The sequence below is a fragment of the Apteryx rowi genome, unplaced genomic scaffold (assembly GCF_003343035.1).
Source record: "Apteryx rowi isolate R43461 unplaced genomic scaffold, aptRow1 scaffold_240, whole genome shotgun sequence".
NCBI lineage: Eukaryota > Metazoa > Chordata > Aves > Apterygiformes > Apterygidae > Apteryx > Apteryx rowi.
In genome coordinates this window covers 211,995-232,943 of record NW_020448753.1, presented here as the reverse complement: position 1 = coordinate 232,943, position 20,949 = coordinate 211,995, and positions in this window count along the sequence as shown.

Sequence of the window (20,949 nt, the reverse complement as noted above, 5' to 3'; positions counted from 1 at the left end):
TGACATTACACTTCTGCTCGGAGGAAACAGCTTAAGCAGAGTAGCTCAGGACTGAAGAGCTTGGCTGAAAGTATTCCCCCTTTGGCTCCTTCTGCTCGAGTGGCCTGCTACTGGATTCCTCCCCATTAGCCTAACTTTAGGCTGTTGTGGAAGTACGGAAGTATGCCTTGGAATAACTCAAGCTCATGCTCAATAACACAGTTAACTCACTGAAGAGAGGAGGAAAAACCCACCATCACATCTCCTGTGTTTTGCGCTGTGCCTGCCCCCAGCCCTAGTTCCTCAAGATGTGCGCTAGCACCACGGGCTGGGCAGTGGTAGAGCTCTACTAAGATTTTTTTAGGTAACGCTCAAACCAGCTCCAAAGCAGCTTTCAGCTGTGCTTACACAATCTGCTCTAAAATACCTCCAAATACGGTCTCTAATAGGTCAACTCCACTGTTCCCAAACACAGTGCAGCAACAGCAGCAATGCCACGCACTGTTCAAATAACCAAATCCTACAGGAGGTTCACAGAATCACAGAATCGCTGAGGTTGGAAGGGACCTCTGGAGATCTAGTCCAAACCCCCTGCTCAAGCAGGGTCACCTAGAGCACGTTGCACAGGATTGCATCCAGGCGGGTTTTGAATATCTCCAGAGAAGGAGACTCCACAACCTCTCTGGGCAACCTGTTCCAGTGCTCTGTCACCCTCACAGTGAAAAAGTATTTCCTCATGTTCAGATGCAAAACAGGTCAAAATGAGAAAGAGTATTATAGGTTGAAATGGGACCTCAGGTATTTCCATAAATTCACATATTAATGGACATATTTTTGATTTCCAACTGATAAACATTATTCCTTCCATAGCTTATAAGCATATTGGCAACTCTAAGAGTTAAAAAACGAGCAAATAAAACACAGGTGTCTTACTCTGAACTATAGCAGCTCATGGTTTTGTCCAGTTCTGTTACTGTATATTAAGCATATGCTACCACCTTCTGCACACCCTTCACTTGGAGGTAATTCCATACCAATTTTGATTTCTGTGGCAAGAGAAAAACTTTACTTTCAGAACATCTTTGATCATTTCCTACAAGCTTTCATTTTTCCTGATTTGGATCGATTATTCTGCAATTCACCTATTTTTGTGGACAGTTTGCATACCAGTAGGTAAGAACTGGACTTTACTACTGTAGGTAATAGCTTTTTTTTTTTTAATAAAGGAAATTTAAAATGTCAACAGATGAAAAGTCCTGACAACTCTGAAAACAGCAAACTGCAGAGTATTAATCCTGATATTTTGGACTTTGTTATCATTAATCAATGGCTGTACTCCCCATGAATCAAGGCATCTACTTAACTGTAAGGGTCTAATGCATACGCAACACCTTCAGATTCATGTGTGTAGTTTTAAATTTTCAGTCATGTTTAAAGCACTATTAGGAGTTCTACAAGTCTGACTCAGACATGTTTTCAAAAAGGTAGGTTCAAAAAAAATCCCAACAAGTATAAAATATTAAATGCATAAGTTACAGAAGAGAAGTATCTGATAATTACATTAAATTCGCTAAATCATCAGAATCTTCCCAGTGCATCAGCAGTATTGTAATAGCAAAGGAAGGTTTTCTACATCAGGGAAAGAAGTGGGGATTCTACCAAGAAAGCTAGAACAAGCACGTGGACTTCCGCCCCAACGCAGGTGCTGCTTCCGCTGTGATGCGCCACAGGAATGACGGCCGGCTCACTCCTTTGCCAGTACAAAAGACCATTTGGTATGCATTTTGATTGAAAACCCCAGAAACTAACTTTAAGCAGTTATCAGGCTTAATTTTGTTAAGAAATTGAAAAACCGTAAGATACAAGTCTTAAACCATACTGCAGACAGAAAAGTTCAGGAAATGCCATCTTATCTATTACTAGACTTATCCAGTGTAGAAGATCCTTTATACAAAATGCAAACGGCATGCTAAGCAGAACCAGATTAAAACCACATTTCTTTAAAAGCCATTGCTTCTATTTTGTGCTTTTAAATAAAACAGCACTTTTTAAATAAAGAAAACATTTTCTTAGAAGGAGGACAGCATGACAAACAAGGAATGACACCGAACACATACCTGAGGCTTCTTGAACTTTCACCTTCAGACCTGTAAATTAACACACAGATAGTGAGGACATTATTACTTTTAGCATTTATAAGCCAGCTAGTCTAAAAATGGTAGATTTCCTTATGCATTTCTCTCCCTTTGCATTTCACTTGCTTTTTCTAAGGCTTTTTATACTTCCCCTATTAATTAACCATTAAAAAAGTCTACTTAGAATAAATCTCTTAGAAGTTTAAAAAAAGGGTAACAGTTGAGGTCAATTAAATATATGCTGTCATTCTGTGAATCCTCATAAAGATCTTCTGTAAACATGCAGTAACAAAGATTTATGTTGTAAATGAACACCAGCCTCTGACATTATTCTAGAAGCAGATTAGCTTTTACCTCTTTAGCCTTTCTTCAGTCTTTAGTTGAAAAAGTCAAAGACAAATACATCTAGTAATCTAACCCCCAGACTTATCAGGCACTACTTAGAAAGGGATACAGTTTGCAAACAGAAGTCATCTAAAAAATTTAAGAACTCACACTTACCTGATTCTCACAATTATGCCAAATGCGAAACAAATATACTACATTATAGACGCTCTTAAAGGCCATATTTTTCTCAAAGTTAGATAATTTTAATCAATGAAAACTGAAACAAAACCTCTTCCCCTCATTTTCTTTTTTAGAATGAGGAAATGGGGTTTGATATCATACATATCAACAGTTTCCTCCTCTGAAGTGAAACAAACATAATACTTCCAACATTTCACAAGTAAAAAAACCCATAACAAAATACATGCAGCCATTTGCCCAATTCTGTTCCTTCCTCACCCCAAGTCAATGCAGCCTCAGTGCTAATTGAAACCTTAAATACAATCAGTAGATCTGCAAGGTAAAGCTGAGAAAAAAGAATCGAGTGTATAAATCAAAGCAGGAGTTTCCACAACAACCAAACCTCAAAACACACTTTCCATGTCAAACCCTTCATAGCAACTCAAATAAAAAGGTGATGAGTACGAACTTGTAAAGGGCATTAAATATCTGTCTTTTGACACAGATTTTTATTTGCCTACTGCAGAGCCATGATGGTGCCTGCACAAATCAGCTACCATATCTTAACTTTGTGTATATTAGTACAGCAGGGCATGAGATACTACCAGAATTCCTCAATAATCAGTGAGAGATAAAAGAATGAAGCAATTCAGATTATTGCAAATACATTTGTTTCAACATCCGCATCCAGTTCCAGATCAAAGAGCCAGATGAAGCTTATTAGTGATCACTCCTATGTCTTCAGGAGCAAGACAAATGCATATTAAAACCTGTCCTCAAATCTTGCACTGGTGCTGCAAAACACAAGTCTGCCACTTTCTGTTGCAGACTTTGTCGTTTATAAACATGTTCCCAAGCTTCACCGGGTGAGTTTACAGCACTGAACACAGATACCTCAGCACGCCATGAAACATCTCCTGAACCAGGGATAATGCGGCTATGCTGCTTCTTGGGCTTCAGCCAGCATCTTGGTATAGCTCCAGACATGCAGGCCAGCGTTTCATTCAGAGCCAGGTGGGGCATCTAACCCAACATACAATGCCTCCAACTCTTCGGGGGTTGGCTGAGGTTCTCCATGCTTGCTGTCTGCCTCAGGCCAAACCAGCTTAGAAAGTTTCAGAAATCTGCCTGCTTTTACAAAAATAAGTTATACACAATACTTTCCTACTTTCAGGAGAGAAGTTCCATGCTGAAGTGTTTGTACTTCACACAAATCAAGTGCCCATTCAAATCTTTAAAAGACTATAGGCGGAGACTACAATGAAAAGCACAGTTTAAAAATTACCAGACAGACTGCTGTGGTGTCTACTATATGACTTCACCATCCCTGCGAAAATATGAGACTAGGTAGAGTTTACTAGCTGAGGCCTTGAAGTTTCTTGATTTCTCTACTTAGATGGCATGGCAGAAGGCAGGAGACAAACTCTGTGTATGCATAGTTGGTTATCAATTTAAAATAGGTAGCAGGATAGACCAATGAGGAAAATGATAAAACACTACAAAAGAGGACCAGGAGCTACAAGTACAGACAAACTAAGGCAGAAGGTTGGATCTGTTCTAGAAACAAAGGTCCCGGATTCCTCTGTTGTCAGAGTCCCCACCTGGCCTTACACCGCTTCTCTAGGAAAACCTGCTCTTTCTAGAAGATAAGAGATTCCACCTCATCACTTAGGCTCTCTGCATTAATGGTAGTGGTCTGTCTCAGGAGCCTGAAAAGTTCTGCTGATAATTCAGGCCAGTCATTAAGGGCTCACATGATAAGAACACCTGGATTTCAGTTTAATTTAAAAAAAAGTTGCAGTTACGCTTAAGAAAATTCTGTCAAGCAAACTAATGTTTGCAAACTCTAGCACTGAAGTAGTGATAGGCTAGGACCAAAGTTGCCTCCTTAGAACTAAAGGCAAGGGTAATGCTTTAACACATGCAATGCTAAATATTCCATGTCTTCTCTAGCTCACAGCTGAAAAGAGACTGATTTTTTCTTCTTTTTAAATTAGAATGACTTCATCTCCTGTGACAATTTGCACAGTATGCTGGCAGCAGCAGAAAGAGCTATGGCTAACAGAAGTTTCTTAACTCTCATGCCAGGAAATGAAAACCTAGTCAGGATCTCTCAGAGAAACAGGTGCTGAAGACTCTTGTCCCTTCCCCCCCCCCCCCACCATTACACATTCTAACATTATCTTGATTTTCTTCAAGCTCAAGGAAATCTTTTAGAAGCACAGTCTGAAAGAAAAGAAGGAAAAAATACAATGGATGAAGTTAGAAAGTCTCTTGTCAGATAGGATACTTTGACATCGGGAACCTTTAAGGCTGTAGTTCAATGGACTGGGTGTAGGCTACAGAAAGGTGGCCACATATAGCCACAAAGAAGAATATTGGTCAAGGATACTGACAACTAATACCATAAAGATACTTTAAAACAGAACAAGGGAATTCAGTGCACTGGCAAATTCTACTGCCCAGAGCAAGATGAATCAACTTCTGCCTAGAAGCAAAACGCAGTAAGTACTCGTATTGCATAGCCTCTGAATTTGGAGCATCCAGGAGAGGAGGGAACTCAAGATCCATTGTGGAGCATAAACTACCTTTCAGAAAAGCTTTCTAAAATTCTTACAGTTGTCTTGTTACTTGAAGTGATGAAGAATTATCACCATCCTTCATTTAAGAACAATTCACAATTAACAGGATCTTTCGCCACTATATAAACATACTATAGCATTTTGTATGCCAGTACAGTATCTAAAAAGAACAATCTTGACCTTTGTAAGATTTCTGATGACTTGTGTTACTGATATTACCATGCATCATTATTGATATCACAAGATTTACTTTACTGCATATTGACAAGATTTTATAAAAACAACAAGGAATAGAAAAACAATCCCACAAATTCACACACAGAAGGGCTCTCGAATATTTAAAAGAAAAGACAGGATCTGATACTGAATGGCTAATGATACGTTACTTCGTTTTATTCAAAACATTTCAATGTATAAGCACATGCACAAGACCTCAGAGATTACAGAAGCATTCTGTATTTCCGCCCTGACAGCCTGCGCTAATGCCACATGCAGTCTGACAACCTGTCGCCATACATGCCGTGTCACCTTCTAACATATTCCGATGAAGCAGAACAGAGGTGAGAGTCTGGTACAGGCTAAATTCTAGTATCAGGCTGCAACTTAATTCAATGCTGCCACCAGGTTAATTCATGAGTCTCTTGTGTTTCCACTGACACGTTTGGAACCTGTCTATCTGGTCACTCTAAGCTGCTCAGTTTTAGATACGCACACATGTTCTGGTAGACAAAAGGCAACTTTAAAGCATTTTCTACATGATTACCTTATCCCTGAAAGTTACTTGAACACAAGGGGAGGAGGAGAAATGAACTCACCTATGCATCACCATGAGTAATAAAATAATTAATGAATAAAATACGTTTAAACTGACACCTTCCCACACTCAGTTTTCAGAAAATTACATCTTGGAGAACATACACCTTACAGTTATAAAAAATATTATATGTAATTGCTTGTACTATCAAGTTTTCAAATATAGCTGAGACAACTGGATTTTTAACTCCTTAGTCTCCTGTTCCTCCTCCTGACTAGGATCACAAGAGCAGCAGGCGGCGCAGGCAGCGGCGCCCGTACCTAAACGGGCAGCGAGCCTTGGAGCGCTTGCAGCCTTCTGGGCTCGTGAGAAGCAGCAGTCAATCATCCTGGAGCACCTTTTCACTAACTCACTATTCTTATCACTAAAATCCAAGCAGTACTTTAATAAAGGTGTTGTTAAGCAAGCCAAAGTGGCAAGTAAAGACTGGGCATTTACAACGTGTTTTTCGTCATGTTGAGTCGAGCTGCACAAAGGTGATCATCAATGGCTCTCCGAAGTTACGTGCTTTGCAGCTGAGCAACTGTTTTCAGAATAGCTAAACATGGAAAAAAAAACTTGCTAAATTTTAGAACTGCTAAGCATGCATCCTCCAGGCTAAGATTCACTCAAGTAAATTCCAAGGAGTTATTCAGAGATAGTCTCTGTTTTACCTGTGGAATGAGTAATTTTATTTGCAGGGCTGAATGAACACACTGCCAAGAAAAACAAAAGAAAACGAGAAACCTAAGTTTGAGAGCACTAGATTCTTTAGGCATTTTTTAAAAGCAAGGTTTTTTGGATCAATATTTGGCATTTCTGCTCAGGCTGCAAGCCTGTGCTAGGTTCTGGATTATGCTCTCCTTTTCACCTGGAAAAAAAACAAGGATACGGTCACTACTGAAACAAGGGTGAGAGTGTGCAAAAAAAATCTCAGGTCCTATATTGCACTACTTTGCAAACTTAAAGGAAGGGGTGAGTATAATATCTATTATATCTTCCATGCTGCAGTATTTTAAACAGAACATAGTCAATGGATACAACCAAAATATATCAATAATGACTGACGTGAAACTTTCTCAAGATTTCTCCTGCCATCTCTTGCTTGGTTCCAATATTCCATCACCTTTTGGAGCAGAGCTAAGTACTAACTTGCATGCCCCACTGAAGCACAAGTTTGGTTCTTCCAGATCCAGGGAACCACACTTTCAGTGGGAACTATAGCAAACAAATCCTGTTTATGATTGGGATAATCAGAGGCAGAAATGACTTGGCTAATAGCAATATTTACTGTAATTCCATTTCAAGCAGAGACCGGGACAAACAGGTACTATCATAACGAACCTTGAAACAAAAAGCAAAGACAAAGCACATTACTGCTTAAGATTTACACGAGACAGGAAACAAACAAGATGACTTAAAATCTTGAATAATTTTTGTTTAAGTTTAAATTAAGTATTGCCATCACCCTCCATCTGTCAGCCCACACCTTTGAAAACTGGAGATTTTAAAAGACAGCTCACTGAGTTACAAAAGCGTCTTAATATTATCTTTTGCTCTGCTCATACCCAAGGGATAAGTCATCATTATCTTCCTGTAAATGCACCAAGTAGGCAAATTACTAGCAAAGTACCTTGGCTTCCAGTTACTGAGTTAGTTGGTAATTTCCAACAAAACATTCTTGGTGGGAAGTTGTCAGTTCATAAAAATTGAAAGCAATTTACAGGAACATGACAATTTTGAAGTCTTTCAGAAAAGTACGAGACGGAAAAGCCACTCAAATTGGGAATGTAAGAGATTCATATTCAAGTCTCTTGTGAATTTAGATGAGAGTAGGGCCTTAAACCCAGAAAAAGCATAACTTCAGAGGCAGAGCTCATTCAGGGGCTCTTGCTCACTCAAAAGATTTTAACAAGTCTTCGGCTCAACCATGTTCAAAATGACCCTGTTTATAAACAACAAGGCATATTATATAGACTGATGTATGCAACTGCTCCTGCAACAATTCAGAACTTAGCAGACAGTTTATTTGGGCAGGAATTACAATTATTGCAACATTCTGTAAAAACAGAATAGCTAGAGAGTAGTAAAAGCACTTGTAAAACTGTCTAAGATGACAAGCTCAGGATGCATCAAAATTCCACTTTATGTGGCAGAGTAGAAAACCCAAAAATCAGAATTTACAACCCACTTTTAAGATCCCACAAGTAGACAGGGCTTTAATACAGTTTCACAGCCCCACACTCACAGCATCTGATAAGTCAAGTCAAAAGCTGATCTCCTATAGATAAGTTATAATCCATGATAAATACTATACAAACATAGCCACTGGCATACGGTCCCCTCAGAGCTTGTTATATCTATTTCTGGACTGTCTGCAGTCAGTACTGCCCAGGAAGTGCCTCTTCCAAACACTCTCTCAGGGATCTCTGATGACAAGTTCATGAAGAAATCGGACTGATTTCATTGCCCAGCCATCCTCTGCTGCATATGCTACTGAGCTTCAGGCTAGCTAGCATTTGGACTGAGCTTATCCCCTCCATCACCTTGGTCACTTATGACACGTTTTATAGCAACCTAGATTTTTTTTTCCTCTAACATCTGAAAATAGTTTGACACAATGGACAGGGTACAAAGCCCCACATGTTTTCTTAAAAAGCAACCCCCTCCAGTCTGTGCTGTGTGCTTTATATCAAGGTTAGCGACACCATCTGCTTGCTCAGCAAGAGGCACAGAAACAGTTCTTCCTCCAGCATGCAAACAGCCACGTTGGGCAGATGCTACATCACCCCACCACCTGGAATAGCTTTCAGCACCCAGTTAACAAAACATTGTTAAATGCATATATAAGAGTTGCTCAGTGTACAGCCGCGACTACCTCACAGCACTTCCAGCTAACTTGAGAAATACTGCTACCCTTCACACCCAATTGCTCATGTTACAGCGGGGAGAGGGGAGATGCCATTTCTTGGTGCACGTTAATGAAGTTGCATGCAGCAGACTGATCGAGCAGTGGTCTAAACACAAAGTAACTGAAAAATATATTTACTTTTCCTATACCAAAGTGTTTGCTGCCTGTCTCAGGAAGAGAAAGCAATTAAATGAGAGGGGAAAATTAAGAGGCAATCTCTCTCATGTTCCCCCAAAGCAACTGGGCGTATGCCATAAGAACTCCATCATTTCTAGGTAGTTATAGTCCTCTAGACAAACTCATCCAGACTGCAGTCTCTTTCCATATACTACAGAGTAGAACAGAAAGTGATCTGTAGAATATTTTGCCTTCCCAAAATATAGCCAAGCAGAACACAAGAAAAGCTTCATTTACAAACGTTTTGTATTATCCTTCTCTGCAGCAGGTGGCAGATAGGGTTTAGTGAAACTTATGCCTCTAGAGCAATGCTGCGCTGTGCAAAAGAGGCTCTGAGTTTCCACTTGCTTTACATCAAAGTCCAGCACCACTACCCATCTCACGAGATTAAGCAATTAGAACCTGTAGTGAAGCCAATTTCTGATCTAAGGAAGAATACTGCCAAATAGCCATATGGAAGGAAAGTAAGTATTTCACTTTGAGCAGGGGGCACTCTTAAAGTTAGCGTCAGAACAATAAGTAATTGAATCTGAAAACAACTGATTAAAATATCTTAGTTTTACGATCCAAGACCATTTTACCTGTTTTTGCTTAATGGTCAACTGTTTGTAATCTGGAATTGCTTATAACAAAACAATCGATACTATAAAAACTGAAATGGTGCATCTGCTTCAAATCTCTGAACAACAGCTAATTCTTATTACATCATTAACTGTTACACAAGTGAGCTAATTCCACTTTTCCCCCTGCAGCAGGGGGGCTGAGACCTTAATAAGATTCTCTACATACAGTTGTTGTCAAAATTTATTTTAGGCATGCACTTGGATTATTTAGAGGAAGAGTGAGCAAAGAAGTCTTCAATAAGAACGAACGATTTTCTTCCCATGGAATTTATGTCTTTAATCCTCAGGCTTTGGATGCCAGCACGTCTATACACTTATCTTTTATATAACACAAGATCTCACAATGTTTATTGCATAAGGAAGAAAAACAAATAAAGCTTTTGGGTCATGGATGATGTCAGCCTTCCATCCCAGGAATTCATTCAGTCATTGATCCAACAATAACTACAAATCAAAATCCACCATGAAACTTCCCTATGCTACTTAAATAGCAAGTTTTATCCATAAACTAGTATGTATGTCTTACTTAACATCTTCTGATGGTTTAAGATGGACTTAAATCCTATTTCAAAGCAGAAATCTGCACATTAAATCTCCCACACAAATTCTTATTAAAAGTCTGTGCGATTTATCACTAAAATGGCAAAGCCATAAAAAAAGTGGTGCTTTCAAGCTATATTTCACACTCATACGTAAGAAAAAGTATTAAAATAGTAAGATATTTAACCTATGAATTAGCCTCATAGACTAAACTAGTCTTATCTTGGATACTACTGATACAAAGACAGCCTAAAACATTTGAAAACAAAACTTGCTCCCTGTGGTCTAGCTATGGCTTGCATTTGGGAGATGCGTTGGCACTCAAGTGTTGACACTTTCCAGATCATTTCTGGTAGATGCTTAAGTCCTGATGTTACATATTAGTCTGCACCAACTTCTGTGCATGTTATTCCACCACTGAGGTCAACCTGATTTCAGCGGACATAGGGGTATATCAGTTGCAACCTGAGTTTTTGTTGCCATTGATATAAGCCTTTTCTTAGATTAAGACTAAATCAGAAAACCTAAAAAGATATGAGAAACAAGTATAAACTGTAGTACTATAAATCATTAGACAGAAGGCATTAGCAAGGATGGAACTCAAGTCTTAAATTTGTTTATGATTGATCTAGTCTATTCAGTTAAATCTTAGAAGCAGCACTAATTTGTAACTATTAAGTCTTTGCATGCAGAAATTAAAACATGCCATACTGTAAGAAAAAAGAAAATCCCATACTCAGGATCTTGGGTTCTTTTTAGATGCCTGGAGGTCTCAGTGTCAATTATAATGGCTATACTTACAGCTAATGGTTTTCTTGCTATTAGTCAGACTCCATCTGTCCTAAAACCAGCAGTTATTATTGAATGAACCATCCCCGAAACAAAATGCTCATACCAATTATCATCTAATCTTAAGGTTAAAATTTCTTGAAGCGATTTTGACATGAGATGCAGCAACACAGTTTAATTTTTACCTTCTGAAAAATGTGGGGGTTTTTGTTGTTTGTTTTGTTTTGGTTTAAAATTACTCCCTCAAAAAAGCAAGCTTCAGTATGATTACAACATTCAAGGAGCATTTTAACTAATCCATACAGCTTCTAGAAGCATTACTTTAAATACCTTCTTTATCCTCCGTAAGCATTACTCAAACAGCTCCCTGCACTATCAGCCTTTCCGGTTTTTCTCACTTCCCTGTTTGGTATTTTCCATTGCCTCTTCCCAACGGCACACTTTTCTTTAGGACCAAGCACACCAACACCACATGCTGACCTAGACACTACTAACGAGCCTTTAGATTTATAATGCTGTGAGCAGTAAAAAGAAAACACAGCCACTTTCCCCCTCCCTTCACAAAGGAGCCCCCACAACTAATCCCCAAAGCACTTCTTTCCAATCCTTCCTGCCATTCAGCAAAATTCATGTTAGAATGGCAGTGTCCAGTGTTTGAAGTCTGTTTCCCTGTGGTTAACATTTTTATTAATCAGAAATTCATAAAGCTGTGGCATAGAAGTGCTTTGTGTTGGAAGACAAACATCCTAACCACGCTATGCTCGAACCTTTCTTTCTCTTACTGCTAGTGTTCCTAGGCAAGTGCTTACTGTTCGAGTTGAACACACACCCAAAACCCCAAAGTCCTAAATCATATTTTGTGTCACTGTTCACAGAAGCATATTTCAGCTGATTTTTGATTACATGAATGATTTTAAAGAACAGATGTAAATAGATGTACTGGAGATTTAGAGCTCCTCTTGAAAGCAGGTGACACCATAAGCGTACTACTTGAATGAAAGCAGATTGTGTGTGTGTTCATTCACCTGCAGCAAGAGCACATTCACAGTGCCATATTTTTGAGGCTAGATTTGCCTGCTAAAAAACATTTTATAGCCTTTTACCCCACAAGTGAAAGCCTTCTGAAGAACAGGAGGATGTCAAGTACTTAGCTTGGTATCAGGTTCTCAAGTTGATTCATGTTGATACGGGTCCATCTGCACCATTAAAGCAATGAGAACTTAGATCAGAGAATCCAACCCATGGCTCCCACTACCTGCATCCCTCTTTGTTCATTTGACATTGTAAGCAGACGGCACAGCTGAGAGGTTAAGCACACAGCCTGCTGCTAGCTTGTGCGATAATTTTACTTCTTTTCTATATATTCCTTTTCCTCCTCTTGCCCTTGCTGGTTTTACTGAAATAATAATGCAGACTCTTATCCCTCCCCTCTCCCCAGAAAGGCCAGGGGACCTCTGGACTGTTAGGTAACTTTTGGAAATCTGCTGCAACAGAGCCCGAATGTGTCGGCATTCGAGCACACTCAGCCTTCGTTCCTCTGATTTATGGACAAGGACATGTTCTCTAAGGCCTCAGCTGCTCTACTTCCTGCCCTGAATACTGTCTTAGCAGACCTTTCGCTGCCACTTTTTAGTCTTTTCCTCTGTAATATGCACTATTTACACAATGCTGCCTGCTGCTGTTTACTCAGCAAACTAACATACTATATTTAGATAGGAGATTACTGATATGAAGAAGATTACAAGGGAAACAGCGGGGATGGAGGGAGAGAAAGAATAGGTGTATAATAAGTCTCAGCAACATAAACAGCAAGTTTTTGCCAAATTCAAAGACAGCGCTTACTGGCTTTGTGCCTTCTGCTCAACATATGATAATGTGTTCTTATTTGGCTGTTGTCAAAAAGAAAGCATTTATAAACAGATTAATGTATTTTTAGCAATGCTGAAACTGCAAAATTTAAATAATGCCCAATAAGTAGCACTGGCACAAACTAATAAAAATGATGATAATGTTTGTCTGGCACTCAATACATGAGTTGCTTAACTAGACTTTGCCCTCTAGGCGGTCACATTGAAAATGTGCAAGAAACACAATACCTTCAAATTTGTTAACCAGCACTCCAGTTTACGTGCACTAGCTGCAGAACTGGGGGAAGAAGCATCCTTTCAGATGCTCATCCGTTGACAGCCCATTTTTATGCGGCTCTGAGCATTACAAAAGCGGTGACATTGCACTCATACTGAAGTAGCTAAGCTCAAAGATCAAACATATACATAGTGAAGTTTAAGATTCCTTTTTGTTTTACAATAAATCAACTGTCACCATTCGACTAGTCTTTAGTTTATGAAATTTTGATGGCCCACTGCTACCTGCACAACGAGTTCACAAACTAACCTCTCCTCGTGGAGTGCAGCTTTTGTGGATAATGATTCCAGGGTCTTAGTCCAGTCTCCATTTATGATTATTGCAGATGTGTCATTCAGTCACTGCTGAACAGAGGTTGAGGCCAGGAGAGATTATAGGGAAAAGTATATTTTGCTTGAAAACATACCTGTACATTTGAAAGCTGTACAACATTTCTGCTCTACAAACGGTTATTTAGAGAGACCATTACAATTCTAGATCGGCTGAAATGTCATGTTGTTAGTAGTATTTTCAGCACAGTTAATTTTTTCAGATCTTCAGCAGCTTTTCAGGTGTTAGCAAAGGCTAGGCACTCATGCATTTGTATAGCAGCAAAATTTATTTTGTCTGCAGTAGTGGGGAGATAACAAGAGACTGGCCATTTTGGTGTTCTGCTTATTTTATAGGTATAAAAGTTAGGTTATCATCAAAAGATGTAATTTCTACACAAGCGATAGGTTTAATCCAACTAGTGCAAGAGACAATAGCAGCAAGGTCATGGTAATTCACAGGGCAACATCAGCACAAAGTACTGGTTCAACTAAAAACACTTGATCTTTCCTTGGGCAGCTGAAGCCTTTTCTGCTGTATCTTCACTTTAAAATTGAGCTATAACTAAATGAAAGTTAGGAAGGTCACGCCTGTTAGTGATGAAAGAAGATTGGAAAGTACAGTCCTAAACAATTATTTTAGCTTTAACATGGAAGTAGATAAGTTCAAGAGAATTACAAATATCCAAATATAACTAAACTTATGTTACATGCTTATTTCAGATTATAGGATTTGGAGGACATCTGATCTTTATTACTTCTGTACAGACAGAAAGGTGTGCAGTGCACAGGTTTGTACATTTATTAACACAATCCTTCATCTTGTTAATACTGTTTACTCCTGGTGAGAAGGCTGAAGACAGGGAAATTGTATTCTTGACTCCTGGCTCAAAAGCAGAAAATCTGTTGAATTTGATACAGACTTGGCTGTGCATGTTGCACCACATCAGAAAGCCTGTATTTTGTGTGGATGTGCCTTGAACTGAAGACAGTTTTGCTTTCCTGCAAACTTCCCTCGGGCAAGCATCATGACATGCTCCCCGAAGGCAAAATGGAGAGAGGTATCTTCACTCTACCATTTATTTTGCTGTGCAGCCACTCCTCTGTATAAGGAGCTGGGCTGCAGCTGCGAACCAGCAGCCTGAGAAAAACAAGAAATCTATACCATTTGTCATTGGGCTATTTTTGCTTCAGCCATTTGCACCAAACTTCATAGGACTGAATGACCTATGCATTGTGTTCGTTTGACTATTAAGTTACATTGATTTTTTTTCTCCCCTTAGCCCCATGGTACTTTTATCAGGCCTACAATTTTGGTTCAATAGCCTCAGGGTGAACTGCACAGTTAATATACAATGTACTTGCAAATTCACTGCTAAGCTTGCCCAAGATATGAGTGCGACTTAACCACAAAATATCCCATTCGTGCTGTTGTCACCAAAACTACTTATTCTCCAAATTCTCCAAGATGACCCCACAGAATGAGCAGTTATTACTGAAAGAACAGAACCTTCTTTTGAATACTATTGCTCTGAATATTGCTAAAACATTAAGCTTTAGAAGTTCATCCCTTATATGAAATTCATTAAGGAAGCTTAGAATACTACAGGAACTTTGTTATTAGATTACATGAACCAATCCAAGTGTTTGTTCTATAAAATAAATATAGCTGAGCCACAACATTATAGCAAGAAATACTAATTTCCCCACTTGTCTATAGCAACAGCTCACCATTAGTCAACTGAAATAAATTAAAGTTTAAAAACTATAAGCTGAAACAGGCATGTTAAAAATTTTGTACCATTACTATATAAGCACATCACAACACACTGCACAAGTTGCCAGAATGCAAAATGAGTACAGCATAAGCCATAACATACTGTCCTACTTGTAGCATCCACATCATTCAAAGTCCAGATGACAGACATAGAAGAAACCTTATAAATCCTAAAATTTTTAAAGGGAAAGAGTTAAGTAACTGGCCAGAGAAGCAGTAATTCCTAAGTTAAGACTGAAGTAAACTCCTATAGAAAACCTCATTTCAGTAACTCAAAACGCATACTACCTATCAGTAGTATTTGATTTTCTGTATTTAACTACAACACAAGACATATTTCAGACTCAATGTTGAGAGGCTACAGTAAACTCTATTCTCTTCTCTTCTGGCAAGATGGAAGCATTCCTACTTACATTAGTATTCTCATATACTTCAGCAGACTGAAAAGGTTTGGACAGCAAATAAGGTTCTTACCATTACTTAATTTCACTGTGGCAGAAGGTCCAGGAAACAGTTGAGAAGAACTCATGTTATAAGCTTCAAACATGAACACGATGAGTTTTATTTAGAAAATGTAATTAAGGTTAGGAATAAGTTTAATTATATTACAAGTATGAATTCTGACCCAAATTCCACTCCCCCAGCCCCACTATCAGCCACAGTTTATCTATCTTCAATTGAGTTGAAAGGGGTATTTTTTTTGCTGTCCGCAGACCAGCATTAACTAAGGACTGTTTCCCTTTTTACAGAAAACACTGCAGATTTAAATCCAGCCTAGGGCAGCGAGTGATTTCACTAGGATAGATGCATTAGAAGTGCAAAGAGTAAGGAAGAATGCTGCTGTTAAAACCCAACAGTTAACTGAAAAGCACTAAAGGATGTGTCAGCTCCTACCTATGTAGAGAAGGATGCACAGGAAAAGTTGAAGAGTGAGGTGCATTTTTCCTACACAGCAAATCCTTGCATCTTAACATGACAGTTCTGTCTTAACGAAAAGAGATACCCAGTGAAGAGGAAAAATACTTCCATAACGCTGCTCAGGTAATGCAGTTATTCAGCAGATCAAACGCTTGGAAAGCATCAGGTCCTCCATAAGCATTGCTGAACTCTGATATGAGCCATCGACAAATGGCACAATGCAGAGGAAAGCATCAGATGACACTGTGAGCATGCTCACATCCAGCCTAAAACAAAGATACATTCAGTAAAATGTAAAAACTGTAACTATAAACCGTGAGAAAGTTAAATAGCAACACTTTTACATTTAACAGTAAGTCCCAAAACACTGAAGCACTAATATTTTGATCCTGCTGCTCAGATGAAGACTAACTTGAAAAACAAGAAAAGTTTGAGCAATAAAACAAGTAACGTCTTCTCTCATTCTATATAGCTTGCGGAAGACCACAGAAGCAGCAGTTCTCCTAAAAACGAGTACCAACAACGACAGTTTGAAACATTTGTTAATACTTCACATTTATTTTTTTAACTGGTCATGCACACATTAGAGGGAACCTTTAAGAAAGGAGCCTTGTTCTTTTGCTTACTGCTGCTTTCACTGAGCACCTACTAAGGAGATACTAATACTTTCTTTCCCATTAGGAAAAAAAATTCAGGGTCTGCAGCATCCATTCATGGTGGACTTACTGCCTAGTGGCTGCAGCTACACCATTTAAGCAGTGGTAGAAGGGCAGCTGGAGAAACTGGCAAGAATTCACTAGAATTGAGTTATTAAAAAGGACTGAGAACCTTGAGAAAGTGGCTGTCAAGTCAAGGTTAGCTTTATTGAAAGCACTTCAGATTTGTATGAAAACATAGGTGAGAATATTTAAATAGAGACTTATGAAAAGAGACTGTCTAATTTTCAAGTATGTCTTAACAACTTCGAAAAAAACAAGTAAAATGTAAAAATATGCTCCATTCCTTAATTAAAAATAGTTTGAGCTTATAGCACTTATAAAGCAATTCCATATCTAGGGTGTCAAAAGTCTATAGTGTGATATTTTCATCTGCCTCCACACTTGCTACAAGTAGTTACATCAAACAGAAAGGAAAGGATGCAGTAGATCCTGTAAGCAGATAAAAGAGCTGATGCATGCTTTTGGGCACTTCTACAGAACATGCAGATTTTGGTCTGCTTATTTTCTGTACTCTCTTTATGAAAGATGGTCTTGTGATAATATACACCTATGGGATCAAGTCTGATGATTTCATTCTTGACATTAAACTGCCTTCTTATAAGACACTAGAAGCCTTTTTGTTTGTTTCTAGTAAGTTAAGTCACAAAGTTATGTGAGAATATGCATGAAAAGATGACTGCATGGTACTGCTTTCAGGTCTTTTATATACGATTATTCGTAGGCAAATACCTCACTGAAATTAACACATACCACTAGTGACAAGGCAGAATTTCATTAGTCAAGCCTGACAAGGTTAGCACAGTTCATTACATTGATGTTTGCTGATCATTTCTGCCTTCAATTAAGTGTGCATAAATGAATCTCAACCTATACCAATGTCTTGTTCAATCCTAACATTTAATAACTCTTAATAGCTTTTATGCTAAAGAGAAAGCAGTGAGAGGGTTGTATTAGTCATCATTTGTCATGTAATAATACTGTAGATTTGATTTGAAAAAAGATGCAAGATATTGTCTGTCTTAACGGTTGATCATAAATTTGCAGTGTTTAAGGATTTGTTTTTGTAGTCTATTCAAAAATCATACCAACATTCATGAAAGCAGGAATGCGAGCAAATGAATACATAGCTAGTGAGTCACATCCCTCTTCTCACACCTTCTCATATTTATCTACTAGCTAGTGGTCAGTCACCATAATAAAAAAAAAAATCAAAAACAAAAGCCCCTACACACTGCTTAGAGGAGGAAGCCAGGCCTCAGAAGCCACAAAAAAGAACATCCTAGAAACAGAGAAGACTGAACTTTAGTTAGTGACATCCACAAAGGCAAGCTAGGACTGCAAGGGCTGTGTGTGTAACAGGTTAAGTTTTTTTCCCTACTATGTTTTCCTGATCTTTAGCTCCTAAAAAGACACAAATTCTGCTTTTAGTCTAATATCTAACTGAGCTTGAACGTGTATATATATTCTCTGTTAAGCTTACAGTAAGAAGATTTAGATAGGTCCAGTACAAGCTCTGTCCAACTTGGCACCCCACCACAGTTTGCACAGATGTCACTGACAGATATTGATAGTCATACTTTTTCCAGCTAAGATGCTTCCAAGAGACATCAAAAAAGACTGAGACATTTCTGGAGATAACTCAATAGGGCATTTCTATAGATATATCTCCAATAAATGAAAAGCTTGAAGATACCTCAACAGAAGGAGAATTATTCAAACCGTGGCATTAGATAAAAGATGCCATTAGCAAAAGTACTAGCATAAAAATCTGTCAGTAAGGGAAATACTTGCAACACCTACCTTTCAGCTCTGAATGTTTCACCTAGGTGCTACTGCAGTGCATTCCAGATCAAACATTTAAACTGTCTCTCTACACATGGTATATTCATAATGCTGGGAGTAAGAACAAAAAACATCACTTGGTTCATCAGCGAAGACCATCTCAAACATGCGGCCATCACAGTCGCTGGGAAAGTCCACAAATCAGAATTGCATACACAAGACACCACATGCATGCATCTATAAAGTGTGCTTCCAGCAGTTCCAATTACACTTAACTGATTCTTAATTCTTGTTTTGAAGACTAAATGAAAGATCTGAACCTTACACCACTCTAAAGTATTTATGTTAGATGAAATCATGCTGCCCAAGGTCAGAGCATTCAGCATTTTATACAAGAGTTTGATCGAGGTTTCTTTGGTGAAGAGTAAGGGGTTGGTTTTTGGAGGGGGAGATAAAAAATCCCCAAAGTAGTCCCACTCTTTTCCATACATCTTTTGATTTGGCTTAAAAAGTCTTTATTCCACAGTATTATTTGTTCTGAATAGTTCTGTGAGTTCCAGAAAAGGTATTTTCTGACTAGAGTTAGACATCTACTTCAATAGGTTTTGTAACACCATTACCACAAGTCAAAATGTAGAAGCTCGGAGCCATAAAAACCTCAAAGTGTCCTAAAATAGCTTCTCCACAGAAAGATATAACAGCTCTACAGAATGCCACCTCAGAACCTTTCACAAACCAGGAAGTAGAGACTTTGTCACAATGGGAAACAGTCATTTATAGTGCTGCAAAAAGAGTTCGGTCTGGACATTCTTCTATCCCTAGGAGTTGTCAATGACCCGGGGTAAAATTCTGTCCATCTTGTGCCTCAAAGAGGTCACAAAGAGCAAAAGTTTCCTGATGTGACAGAGAATGTGAAATCCTATACTTCTGTGGCAGACTGATTTATATGCAATATTACATAAATCCTAATTAATAGTAGAAACAAACTTATTAAAAATAAACTTAATATTTAAGTCTACAACTCCTGGTCTCGCTTTCATAGGTACCTCCTTATGAAAGTATTGTATACACAATATGCTCTAGCACACATCTGCTCAGAAATAACATATTCTCCTGCTATCAGAGCATTATACTGCATACAGGCAGCATACTAGTTGCTGTAAGAGATATGATCAGTGCCTTTAAAATTAGAAACAGTTTATATATCCAGTTTCTTTTTCTAAAAAGGAAACCAGAAGCACACTGTAATATTCCTCAGTTCTGCAAGTTCACATTTTATTTTGGCTATTCATGTGCACTTACTAGTCATGATTTCTACGGTCCACATTCTCATAATTGCCATGATAAAAAAGCTGAACAAATCCAGAAGTCATTTGGGACACATTTTTCCTACAAAAAATTATTTTTGGGAACTGTTGCTGAAAGCAGGTGTTCTATTATTTATTTCTATTTCACAGCATTACTGTGATTTCTGAATGGACAGAAATGCTGTGACACTCAGTCGGTAGTCCAAGAGAAATATACAGACTGTATAAAATTTAAGTACTAGCCTTTCAACTGTAAAGTGTTTATTAATAATGACCAGAAAGTATGTGAATCAAAAGCATTTAACCTACAGATATGCACAGTGAAGCCATTATAGTTTAGTTTTAGAAACTGTTGTATGGCAGACATTCAAGTTTTAAAAATAAGCAGAACCCTTACTGTAACTATTTTTCCTTACATAAAGTACTTCATTCAGTCACGTGAACTACTTCCATATCCCATGAACTACCCCATCAGTTTCACGTTTTTTGGCTCTACAATTTTTACGGTGTTTTTTTGTTTTTGTTTATAGGCTATTTGCAGGCATAACTCTGCTTTTGAGCTTTTCTTGCTATAGCAGTGACTATAAGTGAACTACATAAGCTGAAGTGCCATTTTCTCAATTCTTCATTCACCAATGCAAAAAAAAAAATCCCTCATGCAATTGTGTTGCTTCATTTTCATAAGTTTTCATTTATTATGTGCATAAGAGCAATATTGGTCAAAGAACAGGAAAAGTGTGTCCCTTCTCATTATCCCTTGTTACAGAAATGACATGTCCATACATTATAGTAAATTTGTAAATTTATTTCTACTTCTTATCAGGTCTACTTCTTCTATTAATGGAAATCTCGGATAAGTGATTTACTGCAGAATTTTCAACATTATTTTGGAAGCTGGCCAGTTAAACCTCAGATTCTAAAAATGCTAATTTGAGGTGAATCTTTGCACTATTAAAT